Genomic DNA, 22,691 nt, shown 5'->3' on the forward strand with positions numbered 1-22,691 from the left:
GGGACATTGCCGCTCGCTTTGAAGCAGGCGGTGGTTCGCCCTCTCCTGAAGAAGCCCTCCCTGGATTCTACTGTGCTGAATAACTACCGGCCAGTCTCCAACATCCCATTTCTGGGCAAGGTAATCGAGCGGGTGGTGGCGGCCCAACTCCAGAGGGCCTTGGATGAAGCGGATTATCTGGACCCGTTTCAATCTGGTTTCAGGCTGGGCTTTGGGATGGAAACTGCCTTGGTCGCCTTGGTGGATGACCTACACCGGGGACTGGACAGGGGGAGTGCATCCCTGTTGGTCCTGCTGGACCTCTCGGCGGCTTTTGATACCATCGACCATGGTATCCTTCTGGGCCGATTGGCCGAGTTGGGAGTTGTAGGCACCGTTTTGCGGTGGTTCCGCTCCTACTTGGAGGGTCAGTACCAGATGGTGGTGCTGGGGGATGCCTGTTCGACACCCTGGCCCTTGAAGTGCGGGGTGCCGCAGGGTTCAATTCTGTCCCCATGCTATTTAATATCTACATGAAACCACTGGGAGAGGTCATCCGGGGGTTTGGAGTGGGGTGTCATCAATATGCTGATGACACCCAGCTCTATCTCTCCTTTCCTCCAGACTCCAGGGTGGCGGTTGAGGGCCTGGAGCGCTGTCTGGAAGCAGTGAGGATCTGGATGGGGGCTAACAAGCTGAAATTAAATCCAGATAAGACAGAGGCTCTCTTGGTTCGGAAATCCTTGATGCAGGTGCTGGATTATCGGCTTGCTCTGAATGGGGTTGCACTCCCTCTGAAGGAGCAGGTCCGCAGCTTGGGGGTCCACCTGGACTCGCAGCTGCTCCTGGACTCCCAGGTGGCAGCTGTGGCCAGGGGGGCCTTTGCTCAGCTTTGGCTGGTGCACCAGCTGCGGCCGTACTTGGATCATGCAGACCTGGCCACGGTGATCCATGCTACGGTGACATCGAGGTTAGATTATTGTAACACGCTTTATGTGGGGCTGCCCCTGAAGTCGGTTCGGAAACTGCAGTTAGTGCAGAATGCGGCGGCCCGTGTGGTCACTGGAGCTAGGTGGTTTGACTCTGTCAGTCCGCTTCTCTGGGGGCTACATTGGCTGCCCATTCGTTTCCGGGCCCAATTCAAGGTGCTGGTCTTGACCTTTAAAGCCCTATACTGCTCTGGGCCAGGCTATCTTAGAGATCGCCTACTCCCGTACAATCCGGCTCATCCTCTCAGGTCATCAGAGAAGGCCTTTTTGCATGTGCCGCCGCCTAAAGAGGTACGTGGGGCGGCGGCAAGAAATAGGGCCTTCTCAGTAGTGGCACCAACGTTATGGAACTCCCTTCCCCTTGACTTGAGAATGGCTCCTCCCTCGAGACCTTTCGGCGAGGTCTGAAGACCTTGTTGTTTACACAAGCCTTCTGACTCTATGGCCTTTTAAACATCTTTTATACATCTTTTAGTTTCTTACAGGCGTGACTCCTCCTTGAACTGCTGTTTTATGCTCTTTTTATTCTGACTTTTATCTGATTACTGTTTTTATGGTTTCTCTTAATGTGTTTTTAATGTTTTTATCTGTTAAATTATGTTTCAATCTGTTTTTGTTTTGTTTTTTTTTAGTATGTTGTAAGCCGCCCTGGGTCCCTTTGGGGAGAAGGGCGGGATAAAAATAAAGTTTTATTATTATTATTATCCAGGGCTAATGCGGATGACAGGGAAAAAAATTTATACCTGGCCCTCATAATAAGTGACCAGCTCATCTCAGGCTGTACATACCCATCACGGCTTGTAACATGTGATGGAGGATGGAGGCTTGTAATATGTGATGGCTTGTAACATGTGATGGAGGAAACATGTGATGGCTTGAAACATGTGATGGAGGATGCCTGTTTTAAAGGCATCTAAGCTGGATGCCATCACCACATTGTGTGGCAAGGAGTTCCGCAGGCTACAAAATTTGGAAAGCACTGGCCTAAAGCGCTTGACCGCATGATGCAATGGTGTAAAGAAATATATCCTGTGGCAAGGAGTTCCGCAGGCTACAAAGTTTGGGAAGCACCGGCCTAAGCGTTTAACCACATGATGCAACAACCATGTTGTACATAAACATATCCTATAAAAGTGTGGGCATAATAAAGGATTCCTATGCTTTTTGGCAACCCTACATGAGAAAAACTAAAATGCATCATTAAGGGGTACAAGATTTTAGCAAGCAAGAATGCTATGTACTGTACAAAAAATGAGCTACAAAATAACAATAAACAAAAATAACTATGGAAATGGCTACAGAAGCACAATAAAAAAGAAGCCACTGTATCCAAAACTGGTGCAAAAAAAATGCCAAGTGCATTTGCAAAAGCGTGCAAAAATAAATGCACCACCAGGTGTCGCTGCAGCTCCCATTCAAACAGCCGCCTCCTCCTCTCCCTCCCCACGCCTTTTGTAACAGCCTCACGAAATACTGCAAAAAACCACTCTTGGTTGCTCTGAATGAAGCCTCAGCGCTGAGGAGGCGGGCCTTGTGGCTGTGACGCCTGCTGCGGCTACCTTGGCACAACAACGGGCACCTCAAGCAGCCAATCGCCTGGTGCGAGGTCGAAAGCGGGCGGGGCCTTGCCACCGGCGCAGCCAATCGGGTTGCGAGGTGAGGCAGAAACCAGGCAGCGAGAAAGCGGGGCCACGACACGCTCTGGAAGGCTTTTAGATCGCGGGAGGGGGGAAGAGGCTGAGCAGGTAGAGTTCTCGCGAGAGTTGGGCCTGCCGCTTCTGACTGGGTGACTGCGCGGCTGCCATGTTGGTTGCTATGCTGCTGCCTGTCTGAGGGCAGGCGGGAGGCGAGGAAGGAGGCTGGCTCTGGGGAGGGGAGAGAGCGAAGGAGGCGGTGGCGGCTGCCAGTCCTTGCGTCCCCCCCTTCAGCCCAGACAAGCAGAGCCCCGCTACTGAGCTGCCGCCCCCCTCCCTCTTCGCCTTCAGGAAGACAGCAGCCTCCTGGTTGGGGGGCCGAGGGGGCGCGACCCCCACTGGCAGAGGGGCGCCTGCTGAAGTCCTCCCCCTTGAGTGGGGGGCTCAGTGGATGGGGAGGGGGGAGGCTGCCTTGCCTTCCCCCCTCCCCCACCCACCTGTCCACCCTCCCTTGCCTCTGGCTGCAGGAGGAATGTGGGGGGGCTTTGAACTGGGAGTGGGTCGCTCACTGCCACTGCTGTTGGTGACCCCCCATCCTCTCTGCCTGCTGCTGCTGCTGCTTGGGGGTGCAAGAGCTGCATTGCACTGAGCTGGTTGCAACTGAGCCTTCAAGGGGAGGGAAGGACCCCCCACCACTTACCCCTCGCCTCCTCTCACTCCCCCTTGGACTGATCCATTATCCTCATCCTCTGGAAGGACGTGGCTGTTATATGACGGTAAGGTTGATGTATTGTCTTAAGTTGTTAAAGGGGGAACATTCCTCCCTCTCTTTCCACCCCCCCTCCATGGGGGGGGGTTGAAAAGGTTGTTGCATAGTTCTAATGTGCCCCCTGCCCTGCAGGGTGTGCAGTACTTCAAGGTAAGAATGCAAAACCGAAATGGCCAGCCCCACCACCTGGCTTGCTGTGGGGCTGTGTGCTTCAATATGGGGTGCAGGAGAGAGTGTGTGGCAGCATTAAGCCAGGGTGGGTGAACATCTGTTAGGGTTTGCTCATCATCATCCAGAGCATTGATTTTTGAGGGAGATGCAGGGGTCTGGAATTGTGGATTTGGTGGAATGTATAATGTGATGTCCTTTTAAAATGTGCCTATCATTTCAGTGCCTCTGTTAACAGAAAGGGATGGAAATGTTATTTTAGGTCAAGTGGTTTCTTAGTACAATACTGGTTTGCTGGAAGATTGGAAAGGCTCTTGAAGTTGGATATGAGGTCATCTTTTTCTCCCTTGTTTAGTATCGTTTACAGCAACTGCAGTGTTAACACTCGAATAAATGGTTTCTGAAACCCCAAGATTGAGAATGGCTGTCTTAGTATACTGTGGTGTGTTTTCCATCCTATTATGTGAGCCAAAAAAGCAGCAGGATTACGTTATTCTTGGGGGGGGGGTGGAGACGAGAAAATTAGGTTGCCTGAAGGCATAAAAGGGTCCCAAGCTGAGTTTATTGCTAGGAAGTAAAGGTATTTGAAGAAAAGCTTTGCTACTTGCTGGTGACCACCAAGGTTTGCAAATGGCTTCTGAAATCAATATGTTACTTTATTGTGTATTATTCATTACATCATATGTTGCAGAATTATGATGTATGACTGTAAATATATGTCAAAGAAACTGAAAAAGCTAGTCAGTTGCTACTTTCAGGCCTGGTTTCTGTAAAGTGCTGTGTTAGGTAATATAAAGAGTTGTGTTACTTCATATTTTCAAGGCATACATATTTGTGTACATACTAGATATACCCTGTGCTGCCACATTGAACAATTAGTGGAGCATGTGTTAATATGTGATTGGGATGTCCATAACTATACACACAAATTAGATATAAGACAGTAATTTTGAAAATAGTCGGGAGGAACCATGGCAGTTTTGCTTTTTAGTTATATAGTTACAAAGAATGTCAGCCCTAAAATAAAAGTTCTTTGAAAGGCATCCAATGCCAGCTCCTGCTTTACCTCATGAAAATTCTCTCCTTAGCTCTTGGGGGGGGGGGGAGTGCCAAAGTTTCAAAATACCATTAAGAAATAAAAAAAAAAATAGTTCTGCAGAAGTAGTGAATGCTATTTAAAGTCCCCATGTGTTTTTTCGTCTCTTTTTTATTTCATTCATTTTTAATTTCTGAACTTAGTTTCTTTAAAAGCTTGGAGTATAAAGATAAAGCTATTAATGATTGTACACCAATCTAGAACTGTATTGCTAGATTGGAGCAAAACTTAATTCCATATTAGAAATTGATACAGCAAAACTCCTTTAGATTGAAAAATTATTATAAGCAACAGGGATCTTTTCTTCACTTGCTGAATGTTCATGTGTATGTTGCACTGTCACTTGCAGCGGAATGAACACTTGTTCTAAAAGGAGTTCTTATTGGCTTGATTTTTGTCATCTTTCATGTTACAAAGCTAAATGGTGTTCACATGGAAATAAACACAATAGAATTTCATATTATATTAGATTAGTATAAGTAAGGTTTCACAAATTGGAAGCAACAGGATGGTTAATCTTGAGATTGTTGAAGCCATAATTTAAAACAATTCTTCAATATATTCTCTCATCTCATGATTTTCCCTAGTCAAGAGTAGTGAAGTACTCTTGTAATTTTTTATGAAATGCTTTGTTATACAAGAATCAATATTTTCTCATGTTGCCAGATGTTGTCTGAACTCAGTAACTTGCCAGTGTATTGCAATAATATGAGTTTGTCTTATGCTAACCATAGTAAAACAATACTTGTGTGACACAGCCTTGCTAATTGCATTGCCTAAAGATCAATAGTAGTGCACTCAAAATTCTTTAGGGCACTGTGTTTTTGATAATATTACATTTTAGTAAATCCAGGGTTTGAAAAGTTGCATATGAACATGGCCGTGCTCACACCTATGATGTTCCATCATGACCCAAATGTTTGTAATGTCATAAATGAAGACTTACATAGAGAAACAGGCTAAAATAACTGTGTTCCAAATAGGATAAAATGGGCTGTGGATTCAAGTTCAGTTCACTTTATTTGCGTTAATGGCCCTCTCAGAGTCTTGTGTGTGAGCCAGTGAATTCTTAAGATAGGAATTCTGCACATGTACAGAGTGCTGAGTACTGCCAGTATTGTAGCAACACTACAAAGGCTTAGAAGGCAATAAACATAATTAGAACTAGGGTAGTATATTCCTCATCCTAAACATACTGGTTCTTATCCAGTAATGTGATTTGTATGTGCAAACAAGTGGACCTAGTTGCTGCTGCTGAATATACAGGTAGCTACTATAGAAGGACAACAAGTCTTGTCCCATAATCCTGACTTTCACAGTCTGTTCTGAACCTGGTACAAGTCAAGTGTGTAGCAGCATGCTCTTTTGCTGCTGCTCTTGGGAAACCAACTTTTGGAAGGTGTGGGACTCAATGCAACAGTTCTGCTGATCATCTGTTTGATGGGGTGAAGTGGGGAAGGAGAGCATCAAGCACAAATACAGTCACAGAATTCAACGAACAATTTTATGCATGTCTATTGTAAAGTAAGTTTTACTGTTTCTGATGAGACTTACTCCCCATTAAGTGTGTTCAGGATTGCAGCATTATCTGGAAGTAGGCCCCATTGAACTCAATGAGACTTGCTTCTTAGTAGACATGCACAGAATTACAGTTATTTAGCTGATGGTGGTTTAGAGCCAAGTGCTTCTAGCAGAAGAGACTATGGTTAAATGTTAGCAAAAACACATGCAGTCAGTCCTCGGTAACTGCACACTCGATTCTCATAGATTCACTTACACGTGGAAACACAATTGTTACTGTTACACTGTTCACTGCTTGTTCTATCTGCTACATCTGCAGCCATTCTAAAGGTATTTGTAGCCTTTTTCAAGCTGTCCACAGTGGCCATTTTGTGTCCAGAGTGGCCATTCTGAACCTATTCTGCAACCATTCTGAACTTTTTCTGCAGCCAGTCAAGGACTGGCAGTATCTTAGGATTCCTTGCAGCATCTGGTAGCTCACCTGAATGCTTTGTGGCACCATAGCTGGTTTGAACTGCAACTTTTGGAACTACTGAAACTTCAGAGGTGTGCTTTTTTAAACAGTAAATTGTTTTTATGCTTTTACACTCTTGTTAGCTCCCTTGGAGCCATTCAGCAAAAGGGAGGACAAAAATGAATATGACAGTAATCAGTCCTTTTATACCCTACTGTATATGGTGTATAGCATAGGGGTCCATGGAACCTAACACCATTAATCCCATAGGATTGATGATTCAGTAACTGCTGTTTCCATATCTGCTGTGTTTTTCAGGAACCTAACCCCAGCAGATAATGAGAGGATACAGAAGATTTTATCATCTAGCTGCAGTTGAATTCAGTACCTAAAAGCTGTTGTAGAAATAACCTTAGTTTCCTGGAAAGCAGAAAACTAATTTTTTGTTTGCGAATGTGCCTCATTCTCTTTGCACTTCTATTATAGATTTTTGCTCTTGCGTGAATCTCAATTTGTCAAATTATTTAAAATCTATTTTTCTACAGATGTATCCCAGTATCCATGGGAGTTCTATTCTGGAACCTTCCCATGGATAGCTGATTCCATGGATACTGGGGAGGCTCCTTCTCCTCTCGGGTGGAGGAAATGTGGGGGGCCCACTCACATCTGTGTCTAATTGAAACCATGGATACGGGATCTGCAGATGCAGGACCCCCCTTAAGTACAAAATGTTGTGCTTTATGCCATTACTCTAATGCTCCCATTTCTGGTTCCCAATTCTTGTTGCTTCACAAACTTCACTAATTGAAAGTTAGAATTTAGTACAATTCTATGCATTTAATGAAACTGGCTTGGAGATGTGTGTTCATTTTTATATAGGTGATCTTGTGTGGAAAATAAGTTTCCCTTATTGTGATTCTCAAACTTTTTAGTACTGGGACCCACCTTTTAAAATGACACTCTGTTGGGCCCCACCTAGTTTTAGGAGACTTTAAAAAAGGTGATCTAGAAAGAAATAGTATTTTTTATCTATTTACAATTAATAGTTTATTCAATTATTTACTTGCAAAAAAACCTCAATCCATTTCTGGTAATGAGGCAGCCCTAATGAATAGACTCGAGGTTTGAGGGCTTAGTTATGTGACCCTGCCTTCACCTGCTCCCACTGCTTGTTTTTGACAGAGTTGGGGAGGGGGAATACATTAGACACTCAAATTTTTATCTCCCTATATTTACATGCTTGCAAAATGCAGGAGCTCAACACTTTGCAGGGCAGTTAGCAGCTATCTGATTTTTGAACAGCCTCAAGATTTGAGGCACTTATTTGATCTTTTCTTTACCCATGTTTTCATTGGAAGCTCTATGGGACTCACTAGAAATTGGGTCATGACCCTCCAAGTGGGTCCCAGCTCGCAGTTTGAGAAACACTGCTCTAAACTTGAAAAAATCACTTCAGTTGGTATATTACCTTGGATATGTTTTTTGAAAGGGCATCCAGAGGATTAGATTTTAATCACAGTACTACAATAAGCTTTACACTGTTTATGTAGGCTTACAGTAATTGCAACATTGTTAATTAGGTTTTTGTTGCGGAGGTATTAGACAATCTTGGAATGCAAGGACCAAATTTCTGTGGCCTATATTCCCAAACTTTTGCAGGCCATCGCTCCTTTGGTTCCATAAACTCATCGCCTGCATCGCCCTGCCCCAGGTTTGGGCAGACCTTGGTCTGGGAGCCAAGTCTAGCATTCAGCTGAATGCTTCCCTCCTGTGACCAGCACATCTCATTCCAGAATACTACGTCTCTCTCTATCTCCAGATTGGAATGATGCGGCACTCTGGGCAGTTGCATCTATGGTGTAGTGCCCCAGCGGTCACTGTGCCCAGATTTCTACAAAGATGTGACTGCCCAGAGTGTCACATTGTCCTGATCTGGGGACAGGGAGAGACGGAGTACTGCAGAACTCAAAGTGCTGGCCATGCTAGGAAAGGCATTTCTGGTTCACAGTGGTTGGCACTTTGAGCACCGCTACCATGCTCTACAAAAAGCATTATTCAGTATAGAGTTTGCATGACCTACTAAGGAAGAGAACAATAAAAGTCAAAATGGTTCTAATCAATGCACGTTTATTCAAAATCCAATTAAAAGTTTTTTATTTAATTTACTCAACAAAATTGAACTTGGTCCATTGATATTAGCTTTCCCAAGTCTGATAGTTATTTAGCAAGAATCTTGGATATCACACTTAGTAACTGCTTCAATGCTCAGTAAATTCTTGATGCGATGGATGGGCTTAAGGAAATGATGCTGGGTTCCCTATGTCTGATTTAAAATCACTTTTCATGAGTCATAAATTGCCATGTTTAATACTCTGATTTCTTGGCTCAGAGAGAAGTTGAATGACCATTCTAAAACCATGTCCACCAAATATGACGGTGCAAATATGATGAAATACAACAAGAAGTTTCTTAACCACTGTCCATAGTGCAGGATAGTGCTCAGAAATTTCTTTACGTAATCAAAACTCTTGGTACAATTAAATATATTCTTCAAGTCAGTGTAATTTTGTAACTCAGTTAGTTCTTCTTCCGCCACCTCAACTTTCTCATATCGGAAAATGGATTTATTACCTAATCTGGAATTTCCTTTTAAAGTAGATCCTGAAATTGTTTAGACATATCTTCATGCAGCATATCCAAATGGTCTCAAAAAACCTGCAGATCGTCATCTCGTATCTTACCTTTCTTTTCTAGTTCAGACAGACTCAGAAATTGGTATAGCTCATGACAACCTATATTGGACTTGAATAGAATTAACTTTAAACATAGAGATTCTGCCTAATTTCCTTGCAAATGCAAATTCATTTCACTGAATTTTGCAGATTGTTCTGATAAATAAGCAGTGTTGTGCATGATCACTTTGAGATCTTTTGATAGCCAACAAACTGCATTCTTAAGAGTTTCCAGAATAATTGATCAACAAGAGAGTGGGCTTTAATTTATTCAGTGCAGTAATGATAGTGTGTCATGACTTATGCAGGCAATCACAGAGGTTTTTTGCAACCCGATGTTGGCAATGAATGACCCAGTAAATGGTAAAAACATTTTTTCAAGTAAGCAGCATGCCCATGGTAGCGACCAGTTATTGTTAGTGCTCCATTAGTTAAACAAGAAAGTATGTTGATAAGTGGGAATTGAGGAATTTCCTTTTCTTTGAAGAACTGCTTAACAACATGAAATATTGACCCTTCTTTAGTATATGTTCTTAGTTGCCTGGCAAAAAACTCCTGAACCAAACTTTTGTGTCTTATAAAGCACGCATAAAATAGAAGTAAAGATTTATTGCCTGGGAAAGTTAACATATCCAGCTGTGTCACAAATTCTGTTGCCCTTCATATGCAGCAGAGTGTATCTGACATTTTCAGCCATTTCATTCATTCATTTTCACACTGAATAGTTCCTGAGAGAAATCGTTCCAGTAATATTATTTGGTGACTTATGCAGAAGAGTGCTCAGAACCTCACTAACAGCTAGTAGAATGAGTTCACCAATTGTATGTGGCTCTCTAGACTTGGCAAACAACGATCAGCACAGCAGCAAGAACTGCTAGGCTAGGGAAGGTGGCGGAGGATAGGTGGCGCATAAGGGAGACGAGGCTTGTTTATGGAGGAAGCATCTTCCTCACACTCTGAAGGAGATGTATGTGGAACGAAGACCACATCCACCCACCCAGATAATTATATATAGCAGTGGTTCTCAAACCTTTTAGCACTGCAAACCACTTTTTAGAATGACAATCTGTTGAGGACCCACCAGAGGTGATGTCATGGCCAGAAGTGACATCATCAAGCAAATTAAAATAGACATAAAGTAAAACAAATAATTAAATAAGGGGAGATGAGATGGGGAAGCCAGCCCTGTTCCACCAAGTGAATTATCTCTGTAGCTTGCCTGCAATATCCTTCACCCCCCAAAAATAAGATTTTTAGCCCTACCCAGTATCCAGTTCAACTTAAGTTCTTATATTTAAACCATATCACTGTCAAGACCCACCTAGCTTTATAAGTTTAAAAAGAAAAAAAATCACCTTACCAGCTCAAACCTCTGTTTTTAATCATTTTTAGTGTGGGGGTATATGTGTGTGTTGCCTTCTGGAGCATTTGTTGAGCTTCACTTTCAGCAGACTGGGACCATTCTGGTGGCTTTGCATTCCCCTTTGCCTATCAACATGAGCCAAGGCATGTTTGCTTACTCACAAGCAAATGCAGCCATGCAAGTTAGCTCCATTTTTCATAGGGCTCAATATGTTTGTCAGTTTGGAGGTATGGACTTGGTTTTTGTTTGTTTTTGGGGCCTGCATTCATTGAATTGGGACCATTTTGGTAGTGTTGGATTCCTCTCAGTCTGCCCTTTGCAGTGGGCAAGGTACATTCACCTACTTATGAGTAAAGGTGCAATGTGGCTCCATTTCACTTTACCTAGGGCTCAATGCGTTTCCTCCTCTGCTTGTCAGTTTCAGCTTCTAGACCCATCAACAACTGGGTTGCAAACCCTGCTATATAGGACTGCAGCCTTAATGCCATGAATTTTAACTTGCATCAAACATTCTTTTAAAGTTATTTTTGGATCAATATCTTTAGACATTTTGCTCTTGCACTGACATTTGCAAGCTTTCCTGCAGCAGTTCAAAATAAAAGTTTTTAATAATTATATTAAAAATCTAATTTATACCATTCAGTGGTGGCAGGGGAGAGTTGGGGGGGGGTTAGTATTGCAGGATATAACCTTATAAACTCAAATTCCTCTGACTCTTACGCAAATGTGTTGAGCGTTAGTGTATCTACAGGCGCTCCCCCTATATCCACAGGTTCCATATCCATAGTTTCACTTATCAATGATTCCAAGTCCCCCCCTCTCCTGGTTGTGATTGTAACTCACCTCTCTTCATTTGCAAACATTTTGCAAAAGGAGGCTTTTTCTTTATGCTTTGGAATGCTTTGGTAAATTTAGCAACCAGCAAGAACCTAGACCCTAAGCTGCTAGAGGAGGTGATAGAACACTAACAGGAAGCAGAGTCTAGTGTTCTTGCTGTCTGCTTCCTCTTCCAAAGTGAAAGGAAGAAAAAGCTTCCTTTTTCAAATGAAGAGAGGCAAGTCTTGAGCATGACTGAGAGGGGAATTTGAGTAGGCTTTCTTGCTCTCTGCAGTTTTGGACATCTGTGGTAGTGGTAGGAACCTATCCCCTGTGGCTATAGAGGGATGCTTGTACTATAATGGGAACTAGGATGGTATAATATGACATTATCTCATACTTCGTATTTCCCTAAACCAATGGTACTTAAACTTTTCCAGCCAGTGGCTCCCTTGACCCCAGTGGCTGTTGGCCATGACTCCATGTTCCTGAGGGCTGAAGTGACATCATTAAACAGGAAGTGGCCAGAAATATTAACTATATTAAATATAATATAATATTAATTATATATTAACTATATTAATTATATTAATCATATCATTAATTAAATGCAGATCTTAAAAATATATTAATACACAGCAATATACATGCTTTATAAAGGATCAGACGCCTGCGTTGGCTTGGTCATGTTGTGAGAATGGATGATGGCCGGATCCCAAAGGATCTCCTCTATGGAGAACTCGTGCAAGGAAAGCGCCCTACAGGTAGACCACAGCTGCGATACAAGGACATCTGCAAGAGGGATCTGAAGGCCTTAGGAGTGGACCTCAACAAGTGGGAAACCCTGGCCTCTGAGCGGCCCGCTTGGAGGCAGGCTGTGCAGAATGGCCTTTCCCAGTTTGAAGAGACACTTGGCCAACAGGCTGAGGCAAAGAGGCAAAGAAGGAAGGCCCATAGCCAGGGAGACAGACCAGGGACACACTACACTTGCTCCCAGTGTGGAAGGGATTGTCACTCCCGAATCAGCCTTTTCAGCCACACTAGACGCTGTTCCAGAACCACCATTCAGAGCGTGATACCATAGTCTTCCGAGACTGAAGGTTGCCAACAAGGAAGCTGCTGATCACTGTTGGAGACAGGATGCTGGAGTAGGTAGATTTTGTCTGGTCCAGGAGGATTCATTTTTTTAAACTTTGTAAGCATGCCAATAGAATTTTTATCAAATGAACTTTGTGAACAACCAGTCTGACCAACATTACACACACACACCCCTGTGGACCCCAATCCAACTAGTAATTTCTCCCATTCTCCTTGGATAGGACTGAACCCTTTATTAATTTAATGAAATTAAATTTTTCCAGCAGCTGGTGGGGAAAACAAAAATAGACCATGAAAATATAGCAGAGCTGATAAGGGTTTGGTTAGGAAGCTGGTTTGTCTCCTGTACTAGGAGATGCACAGTTGAAGCCTCTGTATGTCTACTCAGAAGTAAGTTCTATTACAGTCAATGGGGCTTACTCCCAGGAAAGTGTGGCTAGGATTGGACTGGCAATCACTTCATCAATGGCTAAGTATTCCCTTCAAATAGCAAGATTCATCACTTTAAAAATACAACCTTTCCTCTTCAGTCAAACAAGATTAATAAATCACTTTAAAAACAGTACCCTTTTTCTGCTCTTGGCCAAGTAAAGTGTGTGCTTGTCTCTCCCCTCCCCATTTGCAAACTGCATGGAAACAACTTTAAGACCCCTGGTGATTGGTAAAATAGGAAGCGTTTTATTTGGGGAGGGGGAAGAAAGCGGGAAGGTTTGGAGATCAAAAGGGGGGAGTGGAAGAGGGAGGGGGTTGAAAAGAGAGATTTCACTTTGATGAGAATCGATCCCAGGCTGGGAACTAGGAACCAACCAGACAAGGATCAGCGAGGGTTGAGGACTGTAAGCTGAGCATGCTCGGAAGAGGGCGGGGCAGCAGCAGCCACTCTTGCAGCTGAGCAACTCCTGTTTCTTCTGCTTTAAAAAAAAAGCGCAGATGGGCTTGTATTCTGCCCAGGGGTGTGACTGTATCACTGCAAGAGGACATCCCATGCCTCCCCTTTGAGTTCCTGGCACCGCCCTATAGAGCAGCGCCTCACAGTTTGAATAACACTGCCCTAAACGATAGACCACAGCCAAGTTGGATAACTGTTATAATATTGACATTTAAAAAATGAGTGAATTTAAATAAACTGGAGCAGTACATCCATGCTTTTACTTCCACACCCCCAAGTATCTGGAGCTGCAAAACCTTAGGGCCACTTCACTCACTTGGTTTTTTGGTACATACCAAGATGTACTTTTTGTTTAAAAGTATCAAATGTGAGTGCAATAAACCTGTATATCATATGAATATAGTTCTCGGGGAACCAGAACTCACTACCTTTTGTGTCTAAGTAGAAAGCCAATATGTGGAACGGCCCACAGATTTAAACACTTGCAATTGCATTGCTGCAGTGCAATGTGAAAGTAGCAATTTACATAAATATGCATTTTTATTTTACAGCTTTGCTGAACTGTCCCAGGTACTAGGAGTTGGTTATTGGAACAGTTGTAAACAGTATCCAACAGTATAAGCCAGCCATTTTCAACCTTTTTCAGCTCACAAGGCACTAAAGTTGTCAAGGCACACTACTAGTTTTTAATTACTTTATTATGTTACAATTAATTTAATTAATATAACTAAGGGCACAAGCCTAACCCAATCTACTCAGAAGTAAGTCCTATTTTGTTCAATGGGGCTTACTTTCAGGAAACTGTGGTTAGGATTGCAGCCTTAGATCATTACATGACAATGAAAGAAATTCCCAAGAAGCTTGGAGAGGGAGGTGTATGTGGTTCCTGGAAAGGAAGAACAATGTTTTGAAGCAGGTCTGTTCAAACTGTTATCAGTCGATATGCTCTGATATGCCTGGAGGTGCTGGCAAAGAGAGATGAGACTGAGCATACTGGAGAAATGGGGGAGGGGTGAGGGGCAGTGAGGAAATGTAGCTGAAACAAGTGCAGGAGTCACTGGGGTGGGGGAGAGAGAAAGAGAATGGGAGGCAACTGGTTTTGAACTTTGGAAGGTGGGAAAGAGGGAGGGGAGGGGCAGAAAAAGGGGTTAACTGCAGTTATGATGGGGGGATGTGTGTGCAGGAGGGGAGGAGGTGGGGGGAAGAAAAGCATCACTTACCTGCTCATATATTCAAGAAAGAGTGTGACCAAGCCTCTGTAAGTCTACTCAGAAGTAAGCCCCATTATAGTCAATGGGGCTTACTCCTAGGTAAGTGTGGATCTGATTGTGGCCCAGCGCCCTTCCTGCCAAAGCCTTGCTAGTGGAGACAATGCAGGCAGGGTCACTTTGGGGCATTGCTTGCAAGGAAAAGGGTCTCTCCAGGATCCTTTCCAGCCAGCTGCTTCTGGCTCCTACCCGCTTCCACCTTCAGGCTTGCTCTCACTCCCTCCACATTCCCACCCGCTGGGAGCTCTTCCAGGCTCCTCTGGCTGGCTGCCCAATCAGTGCTCAGGGCAGGCACCAGCAACAGCAGGAGCGACCAAGCCCCTGCGTGGCTGCCCCTTTTTCTCCTGCTGCTGTGCCAGGCTCCAAGCCACCACTTCTCCCGCATGCGCAGCTGCTGCTGCCTGACTCCTTGGCCCCGCGGCACCCCTGAGGCAGCCTCATGGCACACCAGTGTACTGCAGCACATCGGTTGAAAACCACTGGTATAAGCCATAGGCTATAAGTGTATAGGCACACTTTTGTGGAAATAAGCGCCTTTGAACATGGGGAGGTTTAATTCTGAGCCAGCAGCCTTCAAAGGATTATGCTGATAGAGTATAAACAGTGACACAGAACAATTCTATAGCTAATACGCTCTGGGCATTATGCTTAGCTTTTCTAAAAAAGCTTGGGAAGAGATTTCATCTTGGAGCATATTTTGCTGAAAATAATTGTGCTCTTTTGGTCTCAGAATAAGAGATTGTATCTCTTTACTTTTTTCCACTCTGGTGACATGTAGGTGACTAATGCTTTTGAGCTTGCGCTATTTGACACTATATGAGCTTGCAACACTATAGCTCAATCATGTTTTGTTGATGTATGATCCTGGTTATTGGTATGTCTCGTATTTTTTTTGCAAGGTATTGGAATGTAAAATGTTTTAACTACTAAGATCCTGTGTTTTCCAATGGTAGAAAATTATCCATCTTTCTTTCTGACTTTTGAAGAGAGCTGTGTAACTTAAATAAAGTAAAGAATATTACTTTTATTTATTTATTAGATTTGTATTCCGCCTTTCCCCCCAAAGGGCACCCAAGGCAGCTAACAATCAAGTTAAAATACAAACAAAGATAAAAATAAACATTAAAAATACAAAACGCTTAAAAACAATTAAAACAAGATAAAATATATAGCAGCAGATTAAAGCACACAGTAAAAGACAAAATCTATAAATTTATAAAAACTTAAGATATTCTTATCTTGATGTTATTCCATATACAGTCTAAATAACCATTGTATTTTGTTCTGTCATGGAGGAATTGCAAAGCAATGTGGTTAGTGCTAGCAACTGGTACATCTGGTGTTGATAAAAAGTGCTTACCCAGGCAGTAAGCCTAGAAGAAAATAGTCTTGTAGTATTTCAAAGCAGTATACAGATAAGGTAAAGGATGACTTACATATGCAGAATATCAACTAATGTGAGTGTTGCTTGAACCAATAGGTTTTTAACTTACAGTGCATACATGATTTGTGATTGAAGCCTTCACCCTGTTGCTAAATATCAAGACTTGCTTTAGTCTGCACTTCTTATCTAATTGGTTGTTTTCTGATCCTGACATGTACTAATGATAAGCCTTCAGATTCTCTGTACCACCTACTGTCCACCCTTCAGAGCTATAAAAATCATTAAACAAGCAGGTCTTTCTTTGGATGCTAACAACTGTTCTTTCTTCTAGTACCACGTGCATTCTGGTGCTATCACTGCCTATAAAGTGATGGAACACCATCAGTTAATTTCACTCTGCTTTTATTCAGATTGCTTTAAAATCATTGTACAGAAGTAGTAGTGGTACTAATGGGTAAAGGAAACTGAAGAGAAGACCATCTTGCAGTAGAACTGGGATGGGATAGAGAAAAGTATGGAAATGTATAGTGCAAATTAAAACACCAGTCTGTTCTAGTGCAGCTGCTGCTTTTTCCTGTAGTTTAGATTTGTTTTCAGTAGCTGTAATAAAATGTGACATGCAACTCATAGGCATCTTATAACATGCTTTTATTTTAGTGGGAACTCATAACTGTAAATATGAATGCCCTGCCCCTCTGTATGTGTATGAAACTAGTTACGTTGCTGACTTCTCAAAGTGGTTTTCAAGGAGTAGGGCATAAAGTTGACCTTTTGATTTGAGAGCCAGGATGGTGTAGTGGTTTGGGAGGTGGACTTAGCCCTGGATGATCCAGGTTCAAATCTCCCCTCAGCCACAAAGCTTCCTGGGTGACCTTGGGCCAGTCACTTTCTCTCAGCCTCACCTACCTCACAGGGTTGTTGTGAGGACAAGAAGGAGGGGAGGAGCAGCTGTGTAAACCGCTCTGAGCTCTTTGGAGGAAGGGCGGTATAAAAATGTGAACAGATAAATAAATAAATTTATCTAAAGTTTCATCAGTCGTTCAGTATTGACCAGTTACAACAAAAAATTGTCAAATAATGATCAAGCATTTTCAACATTAAGAACTATAATGAATACTGTAACTGGAATTACAAGAAAGCAGTGATGTGTAGTGAGACCCAAGGCTGGAGAGGCACAGCAAGTGGAGTTTGATAACCCAGAAGCGATTACATCACTGCCAAACTTACAGGTCACAAAGTTCTGCATTTTTGATGAACAGACCAGTGATTTTAAACTTGCTTCCCCCCTTTCAGAAAGAAAAAGTGTAGGTACCTTTTAAAAAATAAATCGATATCCATGATCTGAAGAATGCATTTCGAGGAGAAAACACATCCATGTTAAGCTCATGCAGAGGGAAGGGGAGAAAAAAGGGAACGGAGAGATCGTGGATCGCGCCACTCGGGGGCTGCAGGGGTTGGGGTACACGTACCCCAGCCCCTGCAGCCTCCCAGCTGTGCGGGGAGCTCGGTGTGACCTGCAGCAGGGCTCCCCGCAGCAGTGAAAGTAGATGCAGAATGATCTTCTACTACAATCTACTTCTACTTCTAGATCCCTCAGCATCTACTTTCACTGCTACGGGGAGCCCTGCTGCATGTCGCGCCGGGCTCCCTGCAGCCCCCCTGAGCGGCACAATCTGCGATCTGCCTTCCCCCTGTCTCCTGGCTGCCCCCACCCCTTAAGGGGGCAGAGTCCAGGGCCCGCAGGCTGGGGCGTTGCAATGCCCCAGTTTGAAAAACCCTGCACTATGTGATCAACCTGCCCTGTCTTTGCCAACACTTTCTTGCACTTTTGATAAGAATTTGAACATAGGATTTTTCCTCCTTTTCAGAAACCATGTATACTTCCCTCTCCATGCTTCTTGTCAATTTTTTTGTCATGTAATGATTTAATTGTATTTTATTAATTCAACATTAACTGTAATGTAGCAATTTAATGTAAGTAAAAAACTAGTAGTGTGCCTTGACAATTTTAGTGCCTTGTCAGTGTGCGGTGAGCTGAAAATGTTGAAAATGGCTGCTGTATGGTTACGAATTCTGCTTCTGTTATCTGCTCCATAGCGGTGTCTATTGCAGCTTTCAATGTGCAATCAAGAAATTGCTTTTTGAATGTAGGTCTCCATCACACTAACTAGATTAGCTGCACAATCTACTAATGATATATACCTGGATTTGAGGAAATCTGTTTTATTATGCCCCCTAAAGCAAGTTCAAATGCGCCACAGAATTTTATGCAATCAATTAGTTGGAATAATATGTGGCAGTTCTTATCTGCTTCCTGGTTATGCTTCTGATTTTCAGTATGGTAGGCATCATTCAGTTACTGTTCAGTGTTCAACTGCCTCAATTGTGTTGCCCTGTCTAGATCAGTGGTGTCAAATATAGGACTTGCAGGTCGAATGTGACCCCCGGAAGCAATTTATCTGGCCCCTGTGATAGCTCCCTCATATCTTGAAAATATGAACAAGCTTTGCACATTTGCTCTTGTCATTTGCAGCTAAAGAGTTTCTCTGTGAGAACAAAGTGCTTATTTCTGGCTGTCATCTACTTAATGTTGTCACTTCTGACCCTCCACAGGCACTTAGAATGCTAACTTTAACCCTCTGTATGAAACAAAGTTGATCACCCCTGCCTGTGTCTAAATAGTTTCATTTTCGAAAAGAAGTCTGGGAAAACAAAACAAAACATTATTTATACGGCAGCCACATAGCAGGTTCATTTTGGAGTATGTGTTTGAGAACCTCCATGTGCATTCAGTATATTTTTGTGTAATCTGTAGGCTGGTGAGGTCCCAGTGTTTTGAAATGCAGCTTTTCTGGGTGGATCAGTCTGGAAAATTGACTTAACTATAGTTGATGAGCAGTATTCATGGCTCCTCTCCTAAATAAATCATAAACATTTTCCAACTGATACTACTCTAATTATAGAAACAATACCTTGGAGAGAGGTGTCTTTGTGTTGCTTCACGTACAGATTGAGCCTGTTTATCCACAGATTTTATATCCGCGGATCTAGGTCAGCACGGGTCCCTCGGACCCACGTTGAGCCACACTTGGCTCAACCTGAACCTTCTGAAGGCAACAAGAGCTATGCATGGCCTCTGAGGGCTTTCTGGTGATTAGGCATTGCAGTAATGACATACATCTGGTATTATGGTTATATATCCTCAGTCTTTACAGATGGTGATTGGAAGCTTATTGATGCTTTATCTATCTAAGGGGTGTACGTAATGAAATAAATCTTTCCTCCTGCCCTACTCATCTTTTTTCTTTGCATAACTAGAAGAAGGCAAAAAAAGTTATTTCCGGTTCCCTGAGGGAAACTGGAAGTGATGTTTTAGTGTCTTTTAAGGCATTCTGAGGCCCAGGCAAGCCTGGTTTATCCACGGCTTTTGGTATCCATGTGTGGGGGGGGGGGGTCTGAGAACGGATCCCTTGCAGATACTGAGAAACCACCTGTATTTGCAATGGCCTTTACTCATGCTCTAAAGTCAGTATGAGCACTGTACAATAGTCTACATTTTGTGGACTGTTTGAGACAGCAATACAAATATTATACAGAACAAACCCTCCATGACTGCAGTGCAAAATAGAGTAGCAACTTTGAAGTTATTCCTTGGAGAAGTCCTTCCTCATTCCCCAAACACTTTTTTACACAATACCAAACTATTAAGATCTCCTGGATTGCTTTAACTAATCTCCTAGAGATATTCAGGCCAATTCTGGAGGGGTGGCAGCTATAGGACACAACTGCATCACTTTGTATTTTGAGAACATTCATGATGTGTGTTTATCTATTAAGAGAGAATTCTTACTGATCAGATGTATCCAGTTCGCATAGGCCAGTCACTTCTGACAGCTTAACCACAGGGTTTTTGTGAGATTAAAAGGGGGTTGGGGTATAGCATTGACAGTTTAAGCTCTATGGAGGAAAGGGATGGGAATTCCTTGGTGGGAGGCAATGCTCTCTCTAAGTTTGTCTTTTCATTGCCTGGACCCCTATGGTGGCTTCTCAGCTATAGCCATCCAAAGAATTTGACAGTGATGTCATCGCCAAGTAGAAACCAACAAACTGGTGGGAGACTTCAAACATCCGCCACTTCCTACATAATTCAGCTCAGCCAAGCCCAACAGCTGCCAGCCATAGAGTTGCTGTGTCTGCCCTCTTGGTGCCATACTGCCCTCTTGTGGTGTGCAGCAATGCTTTAGAGATGCTGTGGGCTTCCATTACAGCTGCACAGCTGTGACAGGGCAAGCTGGTTGGAGGGAGAAGACACTAAGAATGGGGCACTGAGGACGTAGTTGAACATAAAAATCTACTAGCCTTTCTTCACCAACTGTGTTCTTGTGGCTAGGAACCAGGCCTGTTGCAAAAGTAGGGGGTAATCTGTGCCTTTTCTTTGTAATATGGCAATTGGGCCCTATGTAGGGTCATCCAGTTGGAAGGAACAAGTATCCAAGAAGTACCTTGATCAGTAATAAAGGCTTATTGGCTTTATGTGATTGGCTGAAATTGCCTCCCAGCTGCTGGCAGCCTCAGAAGCAATTGAAAGTTTTAATAATTCCTTGAAAAGAGGCACAACTAAATGGGTCCATCCTGAGAAGAATGTTGTAAAGGAGACTGCCATGTGAGGCCCTAGGCTACAGACCTCCTTGCGCTGACAGCTTCAGAGGGCTGAATGAAAAGCCAACTTAAAACTAGAGACTTTTTCATGAAAGAGTCAACAACCAGGAGAAAACCAGAATGAATTGGTGACTTTACCTAGCTTATATAAATATTTACTTGATTGATTTTTATACAATTAAATCTTTAAATGCATTTTTTTCTCTTGGAAGGGCAAAGTCCCATTTGCCTATGGAGGAGCTTTCCTTTACTTCCTTTACTTCATTTACTCCAGTGCTTTTTTGCCTGTTCTGATCAGTTACTGATCCACAGCAGAATCTCTGCAAAGCAGAATCTTACTTCTAAGTACAGTCGGAAGTCTTCGGCTCTATTTGGATAGCCAAATGAATTGCAAAACTTTTAAAAAGCAGATACATAACACAGATAGCAGTCGCAAAAATAAAAATATAGTTTTAAAATGTCATTCTGGGTATCATGCAGGGCAGAAGGTGTCTTCTCCTGAATTAAATATATTTGCATGTGAGTTGGCTCTGGCTTCTGCACAACTGAGAAATGTAAAGCTCTTGTTTGTAGCCTTTGCCATTAGATTGTACAATTTAGTATAGTTAAATACTTCAATACAGTTAAATATGCTATTTATGGTCTGTCTGTCGTCTGCTACCTACATACTTGACTTCCTTTGACCACCATCAAATATTAAAAGTACAGATCTGTCACACTTCCCCAAATACAGTCACATACTATGGTAGCATCATACCATATTAAAAATAAAATATTGAAATGAATGGAGACCCTCCTGAAACTCACAATGAGAGAAACACTGCCTTAGCTGGTTCTCTCCTCCTTAGGACGACTTTGGGAACCACTGGCCTAGACCAGAAGCTACTATCTTGAATTCAGTCTTGGGACAGAGATAGCTGTGTCTAAGAGAAGAGTTTATTTCTGTTCTAGTCTGTGATCTGTGAAATGGCCTTTTGAAAACATTTTATTTTTTTCAGATTGGTAAGAAATCTGTGAGATTCTCTCATTAGTATCCTAATAGCAGCATTAACTACTGGTTTTTTTATGGGTGGGAGGTTGAAATATATGTCACCTTTTATTAGGTGCAATGGTCAAACAGGCTATTGTATCTTTACCTTTGAAACAGAAAGCATTTAGAAGAAACTTAACCGATTATAATGTCTGAACAGTGTTTCTACAGTCTAAACATGCTTTTGAAACTTGATACCTCTTGTGTTGCACTTTGCCTATCTGTTCGTGTATGGATGTACTTCAGATGAATTCAAGAGTACTTTCACAGAATACATTGTGAGTTGCCTCTATGCACTTATCTCAATTAGGTGCAAAAAGTAACCCATCTAACGTGAATACCATCATACATCCCCTTGATGTTGCCCGTGTCAGCTGCTATCTGTATCTCGGAACAGAGCTGGAGCTAGTAGTCGTTAGCACATCTCCTGGCAGTCTGTTGGACTTTGCTGCGAGCAGTTCGGAGGACCTGCAGGTTGCGCTCACTGGGACAGGCCTTGTATGCTGCTTGAGCTCTCCTCTTTTCCTCAATGACTGACGTCAACTCCTCAGAGTGGGCTTCAAACCAGTCTGCCGCCTTGTTGGTCTTCTTGCCGAATATGGACAAGGCGGTGTTGTAAACGGTATTCTTGAAATGTTCCCATCTGTTGGATGCGTTTGCGTCGGCCGGGCCTGGAAGAGATTCCTCAAGCGCTTGTGCAAATTCCTCCACTTTTCTCTGATCCTGGGTCTTGCTGGTATCAATGCGAGGTCTTCCTTCCTTTTTCGTGTGATACAGTCGCTTTGTTTGCAGTTTCACTCTGCTGCACACCAGGGAGTGGTCAGTGTCGCAGGCAGCACCAT

The 22,691-nt window shown here is 42.9% G+C and overlaps 1 protein-coding gene across 1 annotated transcript in view; it reads left to right on the top strand.

The window, feature by feature from the left end:
* The first annotated feature begins 2,818 nt into the window (after positions 1 to 2,818).
* PTPN4 (protein tyrosine phosphatase non-receptor type 4) overlaps positions 2,819 to 22,691 on the top strand; it is a 140,415-nt gene continuing 120,542 nt past the window's right edge. The window contains exon 1 of the mRNA XM_066611713.1: positions 2,819 to 3,378. The gene's annotated coding sequence lies outside the window, so the exon portion shown is untranslated. The remainder of the gene's footprint in view (positions 3,379 to 22,691) is intronic.

Source organism: Tiliqua scincoides, chromosome 1 (assembly GCF_035046505.1).
Source record: "Tiliqua scincoides isolate rTilSci1 chromosome 1, rTilSci1.hap2, whole genome shotgun sequence".
NCBI lineage: Eukaryota > Metazoa > Chordata > Lepidosauria > Squamata > Scincidae > Tiliqua > Tiliqua scincoides.